General features: G+C 43.6%; 1 pseudogene; it reads left to right on the top strand.

The window, feature by feature from the left end:
- The first annotated feature begins 737 nt into the window (after positions 1-737).
- On the top strand, positions 738-20558 carry LOC117017352 (60S ribosomal protein L12-like; annotated as a pseudogene).
- Positions 20559-20585: the final 27 nt, after the last annotated feature.

Below are 20585 nucleotides of genomic sequence, written 5' to 3'. Positions count from 1 at the left end.
AGCTTGTTGCTGCTTCCGTGGTGGTCAGAGAACACGAGGGAGAGGGTGGTGTAGAAGGGGGATTTCCACCATCTTGACAGGGAAAGTGGTGCTCGCCTACGTCCTCCTGGGAGCAGGTGTTCATCTGGGCCAGTCCTGAGGGATGCCAGCATTAGACACCAAGGGGCAGGTGCTGGACGGAAAGCGAGTTTCAGAGTGGCTTTGATTCAGACTGGCTTTGATTTCAGGTGTACACCACTGGTCATTTAACATCTCTGAGCCTCAGTTTCCCCAGGTGTAAAATCACTCTTCTCAGGGTTGTGAGGAGCAAAAGAGATGGCCTGTAAAGTACCCTACCAACAAAGTGCATTCATGTAAGTTCTAAGGGTAACAAGATGGAAAAAGTTTTACTTATTGGCATTTCCCTTAAAGGGGAAAGCTGGTTTGTTGGGGAAATACTTTGATCCGAGCTGAAATTTAGGGAAACCTGGACTTGGATGGAATGTGCCCCACAAGCCTGGGGAAGGTTTGTACCTTATATTAGGGGAGTGTGGGGAAGGGGATGGTAAAAGTCTTCAAGGTACATGAATTGACCGCGCTCCTCCCCCACTCCCCTCTATTTAGTTTCTCTGACTTCACAATGTGCTTGTATATAAGTGAATTGTTTGTGGCAGTTGAGGGCTGGGCTGATATCTGGGTTGCTGTGGGGTAGAACAGAGGTAACGTGCACCGATGAGGTACCAGGTGACAGGAGAACCATGAAGAGGTAAGCACAGGAATTCACAGAAACTGTGGGAAGGACTTGGGACTCCTATAGACCAAAGAATTGGGCTTTGGATCAAGTTCAACAGAATATTTGTGGGTTAGGGAGTTACAGTGGACATCTTGTAACTTTCTACCCATCATCAACATCATTTTTATTTAGGAGAGAGAGAGAAACAGGGTCCAATTAAGAGCTTTGCTCAGTCAAGGTCATATAGCACCAATGGTGACAAAGCTGGTTTTAAATTCCCTGTCGCCTGCTTCCAACCCATGGCTGCACCCTCTGAGCCAGACCATCTGTCCATCATGAAAGGCTGTGGTCTCAGGTAACAGATGAGGAATTTAATCTCAAGGGGTTGCACAATCTGCCCAAAGTCAGACCTGGGCTTAATGCAGGGTGCTTAGCATGAGCAAGAGATGCCAGCAGGGCACAAGGCACTGACTGCCTTCAGGGCCATGGGGAGCTGTTTTCCTTTCAGACAAATCGCTTTGCTTATCTGCGATGATCACCCTTACTAATCCTGTCTTCTAATTGTACTAGTTTCCCCTCTATGCAAATAGATTAGAATTACTGTGGCAGCGCTGGGGACAGGACCAGGAGTTCTGCTCCCACACCCCTGCTTTGACTTCAAGGCTGCACCTGTTTTGTTCTTGCAGATCCTGGTTTCGTTTGGTCACACTTCAAAGCATAATCTCACGCATAAAGCTAAATTTAGCTCTAATCAAATACTTGCTGAACATTAAATTATCAAACGATCATTACCAACTCCAATTATTGATGACTAAGAAAGAATACTCTAGGAAGAGAGGAAGGGGTTACATAATTGAACCCTCATCAAGGTTTTGAAAACTTGTTGTCTTTTTATTTCAGAAAGCTTAACACCTATATCCGATGTCCCCTAAGGAGCTTTGGAAACCCTATTGGCTGGGTGAGGGGATGTGGATTGCCTCATGCCTTCTAGATCAGCATTTCTGTATCCAAATTATACTGCCAAATGGTCACCAACTAAATTCTTTACATAGGGCAAGGGAAGTGAGGAAATGTGAGGGAGAAAGAGGAAGGAGGAAGCTCCCCTAACAGCTCTCTTTAAAAGGAGGTGAACAACAGAGAGACGGTCTAGGGTGGCAAGTCTTGGGCTTGCTGACATAAACCATTTTATGCGGATTTTGCGGACAAGTTTTTAGAGATTGGAAGATCTGCTGTGGCACGAAGCATTGATGGGAATGACTTAGTGATGGCCAAACTCACCCTTGTCAACCTGGCCTCTTTGTCATTAAGACAGAAATTTGCGTACTTACAAGTGAAGCCTGGGTTCTGTAGAGGAAGCTGCTTAAATGATTTTGTTACTCCGATCACCAGGACAGCAGCCCTTAATGATCAAGTAGTGGCCTTCCAGTCTAAGATGACAGAAGGATTTGTCGAGAATGGCTAAGCTCTCTCTGAACTGAGCATTTTTACAGGCAGCAGTGCACTGAAGCCCACACACAGCTCCGCACCTCTCTTCCCAACTCTGCGTTCAGGGATATCCTTGCTTGAAATTGGCCATGCTGGGACTATTTATACCATGAAAATCTGCAAACAATTTAGGGCTTTCCCTTTGCTGGACAGCCAGTTTAAAAACTTTACCAGCAAAACAACGAGGATGGCTCAAATCAATAACACTGGCAAAACCCGATGCTGACTTGATATGGAGCAGCAGGACCTCTCGTTCACTGCTGGTGGGAATGCAAAATGGTACAGACACTTTGGAAGACAGTTCAGCGGTTTCTTACAAAGCTAGACATACTCTTAACATCTGATCCAAAAATCACACTCCTAATTATTTACCCAAATGAGTTGAAAACATGTCCACACAAAAACCAGCACACAAATGTTTATGGAAGCGTTATTCATAATTGCCAAAACTTGGAAACAACCAAGGTATCTTTCAATAGGTGAGTGGATAAACAAACTGTGGAATATAAAGTTTGGAATACATACAATGGAATATTATTCAGTGACAAAAAGAAATGAGCTATTAAGCCATCCAAAGACATGAAGGAACCTTAAACGCATATCACTAAGTGAAAGAAGTCAGTCTGAAAATTCCATAAACTGTATGATTCCAACAGTATGACATTCTGGAAAATGCAAAACTTTGGGAAAGTATGAGCATCAGTGGTTGCCAGGGGCTAAGGAGAGGGAGAAAGGGATGAATAGATACTGTGCAGGGTATTTTTAGGGCAGTGAAACTATTCTGTATGATACAAGAGTAGTGTATACATGTCATGATATACTTGTCAAAACCCGTAGAACTGTACAACACAGAGAATGAACCCTAATGTAAACTATGGATTTTAGTTAATGATAATGTATTAATGATCTGTTCATTGGTCTCACCCTACTGCAAGCTCATCACAGGAATGCAAGATGCTAGTAATAGGGGAAAGTGGAGGTGGTTGGGGAAAGAGGGAGTATATGGAGAATCTCTGTACTTTCTGCTCAAATTTTTCTGTAAAGTTAAAACTGCTCTAAAAAAGTGTATTAATTAAAAGACTCACTGGCATATCATCCTGTATGTGTAAGGACTTACTGAACAAACTGTGATCATTGAACGCAAGCAGACAACTTTATTCTTTTACACCGTTACCTTTGCTTGAATCTCTTTTTTTCTCTTCTTGCTGGTATCATTGGTAGATCCTGTAACTTTCTTGGTCCCTCTCAAATATTAAAACATCTTCTTCTGGAGGTATTACATCAAGTCCATTGAATTATTCAAACTTCAGTCTCTGGCCTGATCCAAAGCTTGTCCCCTCCCCCAGTGTGGGTCTGACTCAGTCAGGGAAACCGGTGGTGAGGGAAGAGGGACAAGGGTGGTTTCCTCACTGCTTTACTTCCTTTCCCTTCTCTGACTCCTTCTTTACTCAGAAGTCTGCTTTTGGCTTCTCTGGAGCTGGAGGAGGAGAAGCAGGAGAGGTCAGGGCATAGTCATAATCTGCTTTGGGGCGCTCTGTGAGGAAGAGCTCCTGTGGCTTCCTGGAGGTCTCCGTGCTGGGTTCCTGGTCCATTAGCCCACCTGTGCCTGGTCTCTTTTGATGCCCCTCATCCTGGCTACCAGCAGCCCTCCCCACCACAGAGAGTATGTGGCGGCTCTATTGCTCTGAAGGTGGTCCTCTTGGCTGGAGGCTGTTTCCCTTCCTTGGGGTCATCCAAGGCTCTTTCCCCATCTGCCTTCTCCCTTCTCTGCAGCCAGGGAGTGTCCAGCTTCTCACCTTTAGAGATTGCTGAGGTTCTAACCTTGGAACATGTTCCTGGTTTATGGACAAAGATGAGGGCAAAGTGCTTCCTGCCTCCATGAGCAATATTCTCCCTCAGGAAATCCTTATCCTCCTCCATCTGTGCCTATCAATCTTCAAGCTGAAAGTGGATGACTGGCTAAGGGTCACTGGGCTGGTATTTGGGTCATATTGAGCAAGTTCTGTACTGATGTTCTGTCACCCTCTTTAGAACAGAGGGCCTCTGACACTCTTTTTTCACAGCTCTGGGACTCAGCTGAACTGAGATGAGAAAGAAGAAAAGCATAGCCCTGACCTCCAGAAGCTGGCCTAGCACTCATAGCAGGCCGTGTGATTCTCCTCTTGCATGTAAACACCAACCTCAGAATGCTCTGACACCATGACCAAGGAGGTCACATCATAATCATCTCTGCACAGGCAAAAACAAGACCCGGCACTTCCCTCAGCTTCGGTACCAATTACACCTCTATCCTTGTGTAGTCTCCCCTCCAGATAGATGACATCTACCCAGTCATAGATTTGCCCCCACTTTCTGATAGCACCCAGTCTAAAGTCTAAAGTCTAAAGTGAACCCCTATTCCCTTAGGCCCTCCCCCAAATCACAAACAAAAGTCTAAATCCTACAAGTTTGTTCTATCCCCCCCCCCTTACTGAGACATCCTGTGGTTCCCCACGGTGCATGTTCTCCCTCCTTGCAACAAGCAGTGAATCCAACTGTGTGTTCCGGTGGCCTTTGGATGAAGAACTTTGATAGAAACAACAGCAAAATTTACATTTTAATATCTTATTGCATATAATTTGCCCTTGGCACCCCTTCCAGGATTTTTTATTACAACTGGAAAATAAATGTCTTCCTTCCTTCCTTCCTTCCTTCCTTCCTTCCTTCCTTCCTTCCTTCCTTCCTTCCTTCCTCCTTCTTTTCCCCTTAATCACAAAATATTGTCCACAATGTCTTATCTGAAACCCTCGGGGACAGATGCTTTGGAGTTCAAACATTTTGGGGGATAATAGGATGATACATATACTGAATATTCTGTAACATCTCCAGGAGTTCTGGGGCAGTACCTTTTCTGCAGTGAAATATAAGCGTGTCCATAATTCGGAAAAAATCTATGCAGACCTATGTTTATTGCTGCAGTATTCACAATAGCCAAGACATGGAAACAACCGAAATGACCATCGGTAGACGACTGGATTAAGAAACTGTGTTACATTTATACAATGAAGTATTATGCAGCCATAAAGAAGAACGAAATCTTACCATTTGCAATGATATGGATGGACTTAGAGAACATTATGTTAGTGAAATAAGTCAGATAGAGAAAGACAAATACCATATGATCTCACTTATATGTGGAATCTAAAGAATAGAATAAATGAACGAACTGATCAGAAACAGTCTCAGAGACATAAAGGAAAAACTGAGGGTTGCTAGATGGGAAGGGGGGTGGGGATGAGGGAAAAGGTGAGGGGATCAGAAAGCACAATCGGTAATCACAAGATTGCCATGGGGATATAAAAGTCAGTTTGGGGAATATAATCAATAATGTTGTAAAGATTTTTGTAGGGTATCCATTGGACACTAGTCTTATAGGGAGACCACTTCAGGGATGGTGTAGATGCCTGATCACTGCGCTGTACACCTGAAGCTGAAGCTGAATAATAATGAATATCAATTATAATTTTATATATATATATATATATATTTTATATATTTGTATATATATATATATTCACAAGAAGTGGAGTACAGCATATGGAACAGAGAAAGTGGAAATGTAATGGCTGTGTGTTATGTCAGAGGTGTAGCAGATTGGGGAGGTGGGTTATCACTTTGTGAGGGGTATAAATGATAAATGTTTATTACAGTGTTTTGTACACATGAAACTAAAAATTGAAATATAAGCATATCCACACTAAATAGGACAAATATAGACCATGTAGAGACTAATAATTACAGACAATATAAAAGCTCATGTCAGTTCAGGCCAAGTTTTTGTTGCTGAACAATTTACACTAACTTTATGGAAAACTTTCATTTTGAAAACTTTTTTTTGATTTCAGAATTATAAATAAGGGATGATGGGTTTACACAGATACATATATGCATGCATATAATTGGATAAAAATTGGAAAATATGGAAAACCACCAAGAAAAATATTCACAATCCTACCATTCAGAAGCAACAACCATCAACATTTTGATGTATTTACATATATAAAAAGCACATGCATATATTAAAAACACACACACATGTAAATGCATGTATGTTTGTTTGTTCCTCCCTCCAGAGAAATGGGATTATATTCACATTGTTTCTTTTTCACTTAAAATATGTAATGAACATTTCTCCATGACATTAAGTATTCTACAATAGTCTAATGTCTATTTTGAGTTTTATTGTACTGTTACACTATAATTTATCAAACATTAAGATGTATTTCAATTCTTCATATTATAAGTAACATTGTAATGAACATACTTATCCATATATCTCTGATTTCTTTCTTAAAATAAATTACTAGCTATGGAATTATTGGGTCAAAGAGCATTTAAAATATTTTTTTAAGGATATAATTGAAGTATATGTTTTTTGTCATAAAGTTTACAAAAGAAATTACTAAATATTTTTCATGAATGCAAGACATATAGTTTGCTTACATAGTTATATTGATTTTACCCATTATCATTGTTTTAGAGAATTCACTTATATTTAGAATAAAAATCGTAATACACTCCCATTTATTAAACATAAAAAATTCCAAAAAAATCAAACATCCACATTCTATATCTTAATTTAATAAAAATGTTTACAGAGTTTTAAAAATTATTCTTATTTTACATTTACTGGCTCTAAGAGGAATTTATTAATCTGAAAAATTCTATTCATGATTTTTCTTTAAATACTTCAGAAGCCAGGATGTTAGATATCCATAGAGTATTGCTTTCTTCACATGGTGAATTCAGGGATGTCAACAATTTTAACATTTTTATTGAAATATTATTTACATACAATTAACTGCAAATATTTAAAATGTACATTTTGATAAGTTTTAACATATGGATATATTGATCACCCAAAAGTTTCCCTGTACCCCTTTATAATTCCTCTTACACACTCCTGTCTATCATCGGTATGCAACCACTGATCTGCTTTCCGTCACGATAGATTAAAGTGTGTGTGTGTGTGTGTGTGTGTCTGTGTGTGTCTGTGTGTGTGCATGCATCCTCTCCACTGAGAGGTCCTGGGAAAAGTAAGCAGACTGACTGCTTAGATCTTAGTTTCTAAATACCATTTCCTACTAAATGGAGTCAGGACTTCTTGGAGAAATGACTGATTCCGTGGATATGGCAAAGAAAGGACATAATGACCATGGAGTATTTTGTGCTGGAAAGTAAGGAAGTGCTCAAAGAATGATGGAGACAGGTCAAAAGAACTTAGAAGCCAGCCTGAAGGGATTCCCCAGGACCAAATCTGGTATAATTTGAACATGAAAATGTGTGATGTTAGTAACCAATTATATTCCATTAAATAAAATAGAATCCATGAGTCTACTGATGTAAATATATGAGTAAATAAATAAATGAAGAGAAGAGAAAGCTTTCCTTACAGTGGAATGCCAACTAATAGAAGGAGTGATGAAATTAGAAAATCACCATTTGGCAACCATTATAGTAGTTAGTTCAGCCAAGAAACATCAATGAATGTTAGAACTAGTGGGTGAAAGTTTGATAAGGATTGGAGTATCTTCTTAGTCTCAAATAGTCTCATATCTACAAAGAGAAACAAAGCAACTTTATAGTGGAGAAACCTTGCAAACACCATCTTAATCAAGTGGTCAAATTTAACGTTAGCTATACTAAGGCAAACTGTAATCATGTACCATCTAATAAAATGCAAGGAGAACACAACATCATTTCTGTGGCATTCCTGCCAAAAAAATGTGTCACCCAAATCTAATCATGAGGAAACATTAGACAAATCCAAAATGAGAGACATTCTACAAAATAATTGTTATGTAATCTTCAAAGGCGCCCTAGCCATGGAAGTCAAGCACAGACTGAGGAAATGTTCCAGATTAAAGAAAACTAAAGAGACATGACAACTGAGGCAATGTTTGATCCTGGACATTGTTGGGAGAGTTAGCAAAACTTAGATGGGTGTGATGATTTGATGATAATAATGTATAAGAGTTAGTTTTCTCAAAAACTCATAGATACAGACAATAGTTTAGTGGTTACCAGAGGGTAAGGAAGGTTGGGGGTGGGAGATGAGGGTAAAGGGGTCAAATATATGATGATGGAAGGAGAACTGACTCTGGATGGTGAACACACAATGGGATTTATAGATGATGTAATACAGAATTGTACACCTGAAATCTATGTAATTTTACTAACAATTGTCATCCCAATAAATTAAAAAAAAAGAGTTAGTTTCCTGATTTTTATATTGCATTGTTATTATGCAGAACAATGTCCTTGTTTGTAGAAAATAAACACCAAGATGTTAGTTCTATTCTTAGAGCTGAACTGATCGTAGTTTGACTCAGTTGCCTCCTGGTTCTAGAGTCAGGATCTCTAATGCCTTTGAGAAGGCCCGGTCCTTCCCTTCTGTACAAAAGTTTCTCTGGGGGCGGCCGGATGGCTCAGTTGGTGTGAGCATGAGCTCTGAATGACAGGGTTGCCGGTTCGTTTCCCGCATGGGCCAGTGAGCTGCGCCCTCCACAACTAGATTGAAGATAGTGAGCTGCTCCTGAGCTTTGGGAGGGGCAGCTGGATGGCTCACTTGGTTAGAGTGCGAGCTCTGAACAACAAGGTTGCCAGTTTGATTCCCACATGGGCCAGTGAGCTGGGCCCTCCACAACTACATTGAAGACAGTGAGCTGCTGCTGAGCTTCAGGAGGGGCGGCTGGACGACTTAGCTGGTTAGAGTGCGAGCTCTCAGCAAGGTTGCCAGTTCAATTCCTGCGTGGGATGGTGGGATGTGCCCCCTGCAACTAAAGATCAAAAATGGCAACTGGACTTGGAGCTGAGCTGCGCCCTCCACAACTGGATTGAAGGACAACTACTTGGAGCTGATGGGCCCTGGAGAAGCACACTGTTCCCCAATATTCCCCAATAAAATTAAAAAAAGAAAAAGTTTCTCTAAGGGTCCCTGGGAACAAGCCCAGGTTCTCTAGGTGTAGATGCCAAGGGCTATTTGAAGAACAATCTGAGAGTGAGTAGTAAAGCAATTGAACTTTGTATTATGCCTGGGACTTCCCCTACTCTCGCTGGAGTGTTGAAACCAGGAAGCTTACTAATGATATCTATAGCATATCAATATAGCATTATATTAATATCTTGTGCGGAGGCTGCACTGAATTAATTTGGGGAATTCCCTATTGCTATAGATACTAGACCTAGAAGGATGTGGCCATGGGTTAGAAGGTTATTGAAGCCATAGTCTGCACAAGTAAATATTTAGCAATCAGAGCCTTGCTTCTCAAAGCTCTACAAAATCTAGTTATATCTGTTTTGTATTTATAAATTTCTTCATAATAGTTTATGTAAATTAACCTAGCATCAACTACAATAAGCTGGAATTTGCTGAAAACTGGCAATCTTCATGTGGGCGAGGCAGTAAAGAGACGACTCTTGCCCTCTTAAGCTTTCCTCCCCTGTACTCAGGCTACCCTTTACCCACACAGTTTCTCAGAACTCATTGCTCTACTGATCCTCACTGTGACAGGGGGGTTGGTAGGCAGTGACCTCATTCTTGATATTCCACCCTTTCCTTTGATTTTCTTACTGGTTAACTCCAGGCCACTTGAACTGGCCCCTACACTGGGTGGCCAGTCCCTGGACTAGTTATCTCCCAAATCATCCTTAGAAAATTACTATCCCATTCTCTGCACCCGCCTCTTCCTTCACCTATACCTTCCCTTCCTTCATACCACCCTTTAGTTACAATCCCAAAATCTCCTCTGTGTATAGTAATGGAATTCTGGCGTCTAGAACATGTTTTAGGTTCCATCATGCTTTGCTTAACCCAATCAGGCTGACAGTAGCAAGAGCCAGTCCTTTCAGAAACTCACTGAATTTTTTTAACTAGATGAAACTTGGGAGATCATTTGGGGGCTCCATCCAGATCCTCTAAGTAAGCTGTTATTTCTTGACAGAGCTGGAACCAGAACCCCCAGACTGGTGTTCACTGTACTACACCACACCATCCCCAATGGAACTGCTCCTTCCTGAGAGTCCCAGCTAGTTGCTTATCCTGTACAGAGATAACACTGCTTTCACTTTAGAGGGCTTCCTCTATTCAAGCTTTGTGATATATGACAAATGCAAATGCCAACTTAGCAAATCTCATGTCAAAAGTCCCTCTAAATGAGTAAAAAGAGATGATGGTGAGAGGGACAGCCGAGAGGAGGGCACAGTACCTCAGGGCTGGGGAATAGCCCTTTATTAATGTGAGAAGACCCAGAGCCAAAAGGGCTGAATTGGGGGATTGTGCATCTCCCTGGCTATAAACCACTTTCTAACCCGCCTTCTCAGCCTCATCTCTCTATAAAAATTGATTAGGGATAAGTGCTGGGAAACAGCCTGTGTGCACTTGGGGGAAGACACTTTTCATGACATAATGAGTTTGGATACAATCCCATTAAGTTGGTGCCCTGTGGCTGTTTTTTCCATTAAGGCATTTTGCAATTCAAGATCTCTTCTTTGGGAGAAAGAAACTTGGTTATGGGGAGATGGATGAGAACTGAATTTCTTCTCTTTCAGCACCTAGGTTCTCCACTGATGTGGGTTTTCCTTGATAAACACCAGGAGGTCTTTGGCTTGGACTTACTGTCTTTAGCATTCCTGGGCTCAAAGCAAGTCAGTTCTGGATGGAATACAAGAAAAGTGTCTTATGGAAAATGGGAACTTTTCCATAGGCTGGATTAACAATAGCTCGGCAACAGCTGTGGCACCAACCACTAACAAAACCATGGCAAAACCCAAATTCATCAATAGGACTTTATTTCTATTATAATTTGGGTGGCTCTGTGGTTTTGGGCAAAAATAAAATACATAATATATGACCAAGGTGTTTTCCCTACAATAAATGTGTGGTGGCCTCAGGGGTGTGGGGCTCAAAGGTTCTGGGCTGCAAGCCCCAGATCAGATTCACAGATGCCTCTTCGTGGTTGACTCAGATAGGTGGGGTAGTGAGCAGATACCACAATGGAGGGAGACTGCCCCTGACCCACAGACTGTCCCATGGAAAGAAGGAGAGGTGGTCCACCTGCAAAGGACAAGAGGCAGGAAACAGAGAGAAGGATTATGTCACCTAGATGATAATGATAGCACATTATGTTTCATTCATGCTTTGTAGTTGACAAAGCTCTTTGTGTATTACCTCACCCACAGAAACCCTGTGAAATAAGCGGGGCTGAGACCCTATGGCCGATTTACAGATAAGGATTTCAAGGTTCACAGAAGTTAAGAGGTCTGTCCAAAGCCACACAGCAAACAAATGGCAGCGCCTGGGCTGGAACTCAGATCCCCTGACCCCATGTCAGTGGCACTGCCAAATCAAGTCGAATATGTTGGTACTTGAGGGATGTTAACAGACTTTCCTGTCTAGGAAACTTTGCCCCCACTGTCTTGTCTTGAAGCCCAGTATTCCCACCAGGGATTCATTCTTTTAGGGTAAGGCATTGTCTCCAGCAAAGTCCCAATTAGAACAACATAGGTATGAGAGATTATGAATTTCATAAGTCTTTGGCTCAAGGTAATATCTTAAAGGGTGTCTCCATGGCTTTTATGCTATGTTGTGGTGGCAGGATCTGCCAGAGTTACAAACATGTATTTAGCCCTCAGCTTCTTGATTCATCATATTCTCTCTCAGAGCTGCAGAGAAAAGTCTTGTGTGGTCCCCTGTTCTTTGGCCAACTTGACTGCTTGTTTCATGGATACACCTTCACAGTCTCAGTTTCATACTTTTGTTCAAGCACTTCTGTTTGTCTCCCTTGACACAGTCTTCCTCTTTATTTTGAGTATGATGACAATGCTCTGTAAGCCATAAAAAGCCTTTTCAAAATTCCATCTTTGACTATTCTGAAGCTCTTAATGCAGTTCCTGACAAATAGTAGGTGCCTGACAGACAACCGTGGAGGGAAGCTTGGATGAGACTTACTGGAAAAGGTTCTGTTCACTTTGGTGCAACCAAATAGACTTTAGTAGCCTCAGAGTGTTGTTGACTTCCTTGGGGATGGGCAAATGTTTAAGGGGACAGAGTCGAATTCTGCTAATGGTGTGGAATGATTATATTAGGCCTTTCAAGTCCGGGAAGAATTTCTGAATTGTTCACTCCACTTTTCCTACATCTGAAACACATGATTCTTTGCTATAGCCTGGAGCTGTCTTGCTATTTGGGGAGTGCCCAACTCATGGTGAGATCCAGTGGTTGATGGAAAAGGAATTTAGGCAGGATATTGTCTGTGATGCTTAAAAGGGAGATGTCATAAATATGTCAAATGGCATTTTCCCCTCTCCCTCTTCTTCTTTTTCTGTTAATTAAGAATGAAGACTTTTTATTCAGTGTTCCAAATACTGAAGTGTCTATACCATTTTCTAAACTAATGGCTCCCAATCCTTAATCCATAACCCATAGGCTAACTGGACAAGAATTAACAAGGAGATTGTTATGAATACAACTTCCCAAGACCCACCTGGAGATTCCAATTTGGTGGTTCTGGGATGGTACTCAGGACGCTGTATTTTTAATAAGCTCCCCAGGTGATTCTCCTTACCCAGGCTTGGGAAGCACAGGTCTAAGACTTAGACTGGAAGCAGCTCTCAGGGACTAGCACACAATCCCCCCTGCCCCCACAAGTGGGTGCCAGGTGATCTTTGGATAATGGTGCTGAAGCTGAGAAGAGATGTGGGTGTTGCTCCCCCTATTTGGTGGACATCTTCTCTCATGAGCAGGAAAGACTGGCCAGGCGCATTGGTTCAGCATGTTTTAGCATACAATCATTTTCCTTGCACCCAGACTTCCATACCCCTGGAAGAAGCAAGAGTCCCCCAAAGAAGCAGAATTCTCCCACTTAGTCACAGTTTCCCTAAGCAATACTACCTTGTATTGAAATCCATGAATTCACACTGGTACCTTCAGATCCAACCCTGAACCATAAAGTTCATTCTAATTTCCCCCCCCTTTCATACTTTTAGCTCCCTTTACTGATAGAGAAAGGCTTGGCTCCCATTATCTTTAATATATTTACTTATTTGGTCAGTTCTCTGCATTAACCAATCTCCCATCAGCACCACCACCGCTCCCCACACACGCTGCCCTCTTCACCCCACACAGGCTCTGGCTGGTACCCTGTACTGGCTTCATCCATTGTGAGACATCCCTGCTTTCTCTGCATAGGCCCGAATATCCCATGCTAGTCCACCCCTGCATAGATGCCCTCCATAGGCGCTCAGCTTGGGCTCCAACATCTAGCCAGGCGGTCCCCCTGGGGATGCCCTCCTTACCTCTTTTGGGCTCTAACACTCTCGTGCCTTCTTCATGCACCTTGCTTGGGCTCTGACACCCCATTCTGGGCCATCACATCCCCATTCTCTGGCATGAAAGCCTATCTTGCTCAATCCCACTAATGGATTTAAGACTGAATTGTTCAGGAAGAGGAAGGAAGGGAAGTGAAAGAAAGAGAGTGATCATAAACTGTTGGGGGCAGGGATTCTGCTTTATTTTTCAGTGACTCCTGTAACTAGTAGTGCATTTTTCTCAAAGTTTCTTTACTAGAGAGAGTCAACCCATGAGAAGATCATGCATAGAGGCAAAAAGTGTAGTAAATTAAGAGCATAGGCTCTGGAATCACTTAGAATGTGGCTTTGATACTTTTAGTTGGTGACCGCTTGTGTCTCAGTTATCTTGTCTATCCAAGAAGCATAATGACTGTGCTGACCTCACAGAGTTGTATGAGGGTTAAATTAGATAATCCATGTAAAGAGTTTAATTAGCAGAGAGCGTTTCCTACCTGTGAAATTAGGAGCTGGTTGACCTTAAGGAATCATTCGGGCTCTGACATTACCCTATTCTATCACTTAAGAAACAAGAAGGGAGGGAAGATAAATTAGCATGCTGGAATTCAGCCTGCTTGCAAGGTGGGCACAGGGAGGTATCTCAGAAGATGGTTTTAGGTTAGGTACTACAGTGAGAGGACCACACAGATGATGAGAACAATAAATCCTCATACTTACTTTGTGCCCCACAGTTTGCAAACATTCTACACGCATCATCTCATGTAATCCCTACAATAGCTGTATGAGGGAGGCATTTTTCAGATGAGATCCTGGGATTGGGAGAGGCTAAGTGGCATTACTCATCAGTAGCAGATGTAGCAGGGTGGGGACACATACCTAAGCAAGCCCCTGAAATGAGTATGTCCCTTGGACCCACAGGCTAGCTGCATGGCTTTTCCAAAAGGGACCATTCCAAGTGCTGACTCAGGGTCTGCTCTCACTGAATTTCTCCTTGGCCATTCCAGCTGACAGCCCCCTCTCTCCTATAAGACTTTTTGCAGCCACACAAGTGATTGGCGTATTTGTTACAGGGCAAACATGACTTCTGCCCTACCGGGGCTTAAATTCTAATATGAGGAAATAAAGGAGACAAGTTAGTCATCAACAGAAATTTGTCATTAGGATAATCACCAAAGGGCACTGAGGGAGAAGGGCAAGTCACATATTGGGCTGGGAGTAATCAGACTGGTTTAATCTAGAGGAACTTCCTTGAGGAGATGGTACGATTGATTTATGATTTAAAAGAGAGAAAAATGTAGTAGTGGAGGCTGGAGGAACCAAGCCACCTAGGGAGTTTTCCCTCTTGTACTGAGCCTTTCCATCTCACCTCCTGTGGGTCTGATAGTCCTGCTCAGGCAAACTGAGGCACAGCTCAGTGGCAAAAGCCGGAAAGCGATCCCAGGACATTTCATGTCTCTAAATGGAGGCCTGGAGAGACATGGTGCTTCTCCCCTACTGCATCATGAACCTTGCTCAACCTCTTTTGCAAAATGGGATTTCAGCAATGAGGGAGGAGATGTGAGAAGGAGTGCTTGCATACTCCCCAAGCCTTCGGGAAGAAAGAGGCAGTGTTTGTGCGAGGCTCTCCTGGAGGTGCCTGCCACAGCGCTGTGCACTCCCATTCATGCCCTGAACCTGGGGGCTGGGCACGACTGCCAAGTGTCACTGCCACACATTAATGAGCTTCAGGAGGAGCGTGTTTCAGCAGGTGGCGGACGGGGGCCAAATACCTCTAGGCTACAATGCAATAGATGATGGAAGACCAATTAATTTTTTACAATGGGAGAAATAGCTAAAAGATTAACAAGCATTAATTATTTATTGAGCTGCTGCCTATGCAAAAAAAGGGGGAAATTTTCCCTGTATGGGGAGATTAATCTCTTCAATAATCTCAGCTCTTGGTTGCTATCTGCCTTTGCTTGGAGGTCATGTAATCATCTCCAGGCAAGGGGTGAGATCATTTTGAAAGCAAGGAGTAACTTTTAACAGTCTCTTTCAGGGTTGTCAAAAACAAAATGGTTAGAAATCTAGGGGTATCCACCTTTATTTCAATCTTTCTAGCCCTTGTATAGAAAGAGCAAGCTCTAGAACCTGACCTCCTTCCCAGGTCTGCAGTTCTGATCTCCAAGAAACGCAAGCTGAGACACATCACAGGGGAGCCTGGGAGCCTGGAAGCCAGCAATCCCTGTACATGTGGGCTCAAAACAGGGGCAGGGAGAAAGAGGGTGGTAGTTCCTCTTTTGACCAAGGACAAACCTAACTTGTTAGCGGCTGTCTTAGGATAACTTGTGAAGAATTCCTTCCTTCCTTCCTTCTTTCCTTTTTTGACCAAGGACAAACCTAACTTGTTAGCGGCTGTCTTAGGATAACTTGTGAAGAATTCCTTCCTTCCTTCCTTCTTTCCTTCATTCTCTCATTCATTCATTCATATTTTGAGGTGACTCTTCCATACTATCTACAATATTGTTTCCAATGAAACTATCTGCACCTTACACTGGGGTTTCTAAAATATCACTCTTTGTCAGAGGAAATCACTGACTTATATGGAGTCTGATCAGTGAGCTGGGTCTCTGTCCTTCCATGGGATATGGCTGAGTGAGTGAGTGAATGTGAGTGACTGAGGATTTGGGGGAGAGGATGTGGCAGGAAGAACTGGATTGCTTGTCATGTCCCCCTTCACTGCCATTTCTGCCCCCCCCTTCAAAACTGAGCTCCAAGTCCTTTGCTCGAAATATCTCTTGACTCCATCCTGCTCACTCCAGCCCCCTTGCCGTGTGGGGATCTACACCTCCGTTGTCTCTTACTTGGACTGTGGCAACAGTATCCCCGCAGCTTCCTGCCTCTGTATGCTTCCTCTCCAGTCCTCTCTCTATAATGCTGTCAGAGATCATCTTGGAAAAAATTCTGAAGGTCTCACACACTCTTCTTAAATTCCTTCCACAAATCCCCAACCTACCCCTTTTCGACATTCCCATCCATCGGGAACCTTTCATTCAGTTCTCCCTTCCATCCTCTCTGTTGCACTGCCCATCAGGCTCTCAGGTCCCCACAGTACGTGCTGCACTTTCTCGCTCTGGGCCTCCTCACCTCTTCATATGCCTCTCCCAGGAACACCCACCTCTCCATTTCCTGAAATTTCTCCTTTCCTATCAAGATTGCTCCAAGTCACTCTTCTGTGAAGCCTTCCCTGACCCACTAAGGCATAGTCATGGCTATTTTATTACCTGTTCTTGTAAAGCTGCGTTATAACTCTTACTTCACTGTTTTGTTATTCTTACTTTGTCTCCCCAACCTGAACTTGAACTCCGTATGAGAAGACAGAATTTTATTCATCTTTGTGTCCCCAGCCCACAACGAGGGCTTGACATTCACTCACTCACTCAGTTCACTTCACTTTTGTTGACTATTCATTCTATGCCCGGCCTCTGCTAATCATCAGAGGGAGCAGACTAGAACACCCACACACCCCAGCCTCACAGATGGTACACAGAAGGGCAACAGGGAATTAGAGAGTGCTGTGATGAGACCCAAGATCAGGGAGCCCAGGGTGCTGTGGGCGCACAGGGGAGGGACAGGAACCGGGCTGCTGGGGGTGGGGGGGCACGGAGGCTGTGGGCACACCCGCGGAGCTCCGGGCTCTGGCCCATGGGAAGCTCTGGCAGGCAGGGTGAAGCTCTCATTGCTGACCTGCACTATTTACAATGGCCTGACTCTCTCCTGAGGCAGAAGGGTATCAAAAAAGTTGGTTATGAGCACAGATAATATGCAAGAACCGAACTTTATAACAGGGGTCAAGGCTTTCTTCAAGGAGATGGACACAGGAACTGTATAATTATAATCGGGAAGAATATAGTGAGGAAAACGTCGGTGCTATGACGTCTTGTAATAGGGAGGTCCCAAAGTAGTCCAGTCAGAGCAGCACTCCAAAGAGACTGATGGTGTACTTTAGTCCATGGGTTCAATTCCCCGTGGGGAGAAACTTGGTAACTTTCTTGAACCCATCCATCCTGCAAATGATCTCTCTGACCACCAGGGGGCCTGGTTGAGACTGGCCTGGCACAAGAGCTTCCCTCCTAGAAAAGCCTTGCAAAGTGTATGTATGTCCTTTTGTCGTGCCTGGAGAAGCCAACGTGTTTCCAGAGGTCAAGACCACCTCAAGGTCTTGGTGCCTGTTCTGCCACACAGGGAGGGAGCTCCTCCAGCTGGGCTAGTCCTGGAGTCCTAGAGTGTGCTTTTAGTGGGGTGACTCTGCCTGTCCTGGGGATTCAGCATTTAACCCCATTGCCTCTCCTAGGGTCACCAGGGAGCTTCCTCCACACAGTTTTCCCAGCATTTAGGCTGTGTCTGAAGGTGCAAAGTGAGATAAAGAATCCATACCTGGAATAACTGAAACTACAGTTGACATGAATAACATGAATTTAAACTGTGTGGGTCCACTTATACACAGATTTATTTCAGCAAATACATGTATTGTTTTTGATCTGTGGTTGGGAGTCTGCAGATGCAGAGAGCCGACTGTATACATTGATCTATGCCATTTTATATAGGGGACTTGAGCATTTACAGATTTTTTTGGGGAGTGGAGGGGTTCTGGAACTGATCCCCCATGAGTACCAGGGTAGTTGAGTTCTGGGGAAGTCAAAAGTTATATGCAGATTATCAACTGCCTTGGGTGGGTGCCCCTAATTCCTGCATTGTTCAAGGGTCATCTGTATTTGGAGTTCTGTTTCCAGCTTGCACCTCTGGGACAAAGCATTGAGCCAGAGTCCACTTTCGTCTTATGCAGCTGTAGCCACTTCCTTCCTGAGGCTGAGGGAACAAGACCTGCGAGCCCATGTTAGGTCAGGAAGGGCCACATGCACGGAGCTGCTGGCTGGCCACTTCTATGGTCTGTCTCTATTGGGAAAGAACAGAACAGAACAGAGCAGTTTCCGTCCAAACCCATCTTTGCACCTTCACAAAATGGGTGAGCGTGTGATTTCAGAAATATCAAGGAAGTTCAATAGAATCGAAGTCTTTTCATCACCAAGATTCAATCATAACCAAAATTCCATAGCTGGAAATTAACCAGTTCAGGCCGGCAGTGCTCTCATTTCAAGGAATCCTTTAAAAATCATCAATCAGCTAATCTTCCTTTGCTGTTTTGTGATATATAAAGTGCTTCTGTGTGTGGGCCTCATGTATCCTCGTGACATTTCTGGAGGCCAAGTACTATGTGCCACTTTTCATTTCACAGAGAGGGATGTGAGGATTTGCCCAAGGTCACCATCACTCAGTGCCAGGTCCCCTACCTCCCAATGCGGTGTCCTCCCCATTATCTTGTGTATCACTTAAGCACCTTGGTATGGATGAATTTGCCGGATTGCTGGGCATTGTGGCAACAAAGCTGGTGACAACATTAGAGAAGTGACAAGTAATACCCTTGGAGGGAAAGAGCCCAGGGCCTGACGATGTGCAACCTGGAGGAAGGAAACCCAAGCATTGAGGATAGTATCCTCTCCATGAAAGGCAGAGCCTCCATTCTGGGGCATTTCAGGTCTCTTGGTGTGTGTGTGTGTGTGTGTGTGTGTGTGTGTGTGTGTGTGAGTGTTTCCATGCTTATTGACTCTGAATTTGATGAAAGACAGGCACATTTTAAATGATTTCCTAGCCCACGGTTTGTCAGTCGTGACACCTCTCTAAGCTGTGGCACCAGCTCCTGGCAGGGACTGGTATCCTGCTGAGCTGTAGGTGTTTCTAAAACCTCCTAAGTAGGCAGCTGTGAGAAGATGCTGCCCTCAGCTCCCACCTTGGAGGTTGGAGGGACCAGGACACAGGCCACCTAGCAGAGCCTGTTCAGCACAGATGCCCCATGGTATGGGCAACTGAACTTGGTGCTGTGAAATCTTGCACATAGTCCCAGGCCCTATCTTCCAGGAGTTTTTATGTCAAAATGTCTTAGTTATATTCCTGTCCCTCCCTGGGCTCCTCTCCCTCTGCGTGTGACTGCTACACATTGTTACAATGAGGCAGTGATTCTCTTTATTAGGAAGGGTAGGAATACTGATCTAGGGGATCACAAGACTTGTGTGGAGCCCCAGATCTACCACTGAATTGGCCATGTGGTCTTGAGAAAGTTATTTGGCTTCTCCAAGTCTCAGTTTTCTTATCTGTGAAATGGGAAAGATAACACTACCCTGCAAGATTGTTCTGAGGCGGTCATAAGAAAATGCACACAAAAACATTTTGAGAGCCACAAAGAGCAGTGCATATGTGAGATATGACACCACTATTCTTAGGGAAGAAGCAAGTAGCCCGATTTGCTACAGCCATGCCTTCCCTCTCTTTTCCTTCTGCACCTGTTCCTCCCCTCTCTTAAAACTTACATATCCTCTTTTTGGCTTTCGGCTCGGAGGAGGTAAAGGTGCAACTTTCTTCCATTGTCCTGAATCTGGATTCATCTGACACCAGCCGCCTCCACCACGCTACCGAAGTTTGACCCCAATGATATCAAAGTCATATACCTCAGGTGCACTGGTGGGGAAGTTAGTGCCACGTCTGTTGGTGCCCTGGCCCCCAAGATCGGCCCCCTGGGTCTGTCTCCAAAAACGGTTGGTGATGACATCACTAAAGCAACCAGTGACTGGCAGTGTCTGAGGATTGTGGTGAAACTGACCATTCAGAACAGACAGGCCCGGATTGAGGTGGTGGTAACTCCTGCCTCTGCCCTGGTCATCAAAGTCCTCAAACAACCACCAAGCAACAAAAAGAAGCCAAAAAAAAAATAATAATTAAGCACAGTGGAAATACCACTTTTGATGAGATTGTCAGCATTGCCTGACAGATGCAGCATTAATCTTTAGCTAGAGAACTTTCTGGAAACATTAGAGAGATCTTGGGGACAGCCCAGTCTGTGGGCTCCAATGTTGATGGCTGCCACCCTCATGACATCATAGATGACATCAACAGTAGTGCAGTGGGATGTCCAGCTAGTTAAAAACTACAAAGGACAGTGGAGGAAAGA

This window comes from Rhinolophus ferrumequinum, chromosome 25, assembly GCF_004115265.2.
Source record: "Rhinolophus ferrumequinum isolate MPI-CBG mRhiFer1 chromosome 25, mRhiFer1_v1.p, whole genome shotgun sequence".
NCBI lineage: Eukaryota > Metazoa > Chordata > Mammalia > Chiroptera > Rhinolophidae > Rhinolophus > Rhinolophus ferrumequinum.
The sequence above is the reverse complement of the archived record's forward strand: the minus strand, read 5'-3'. Positions and strand labels throughout refer to the sequence as shown.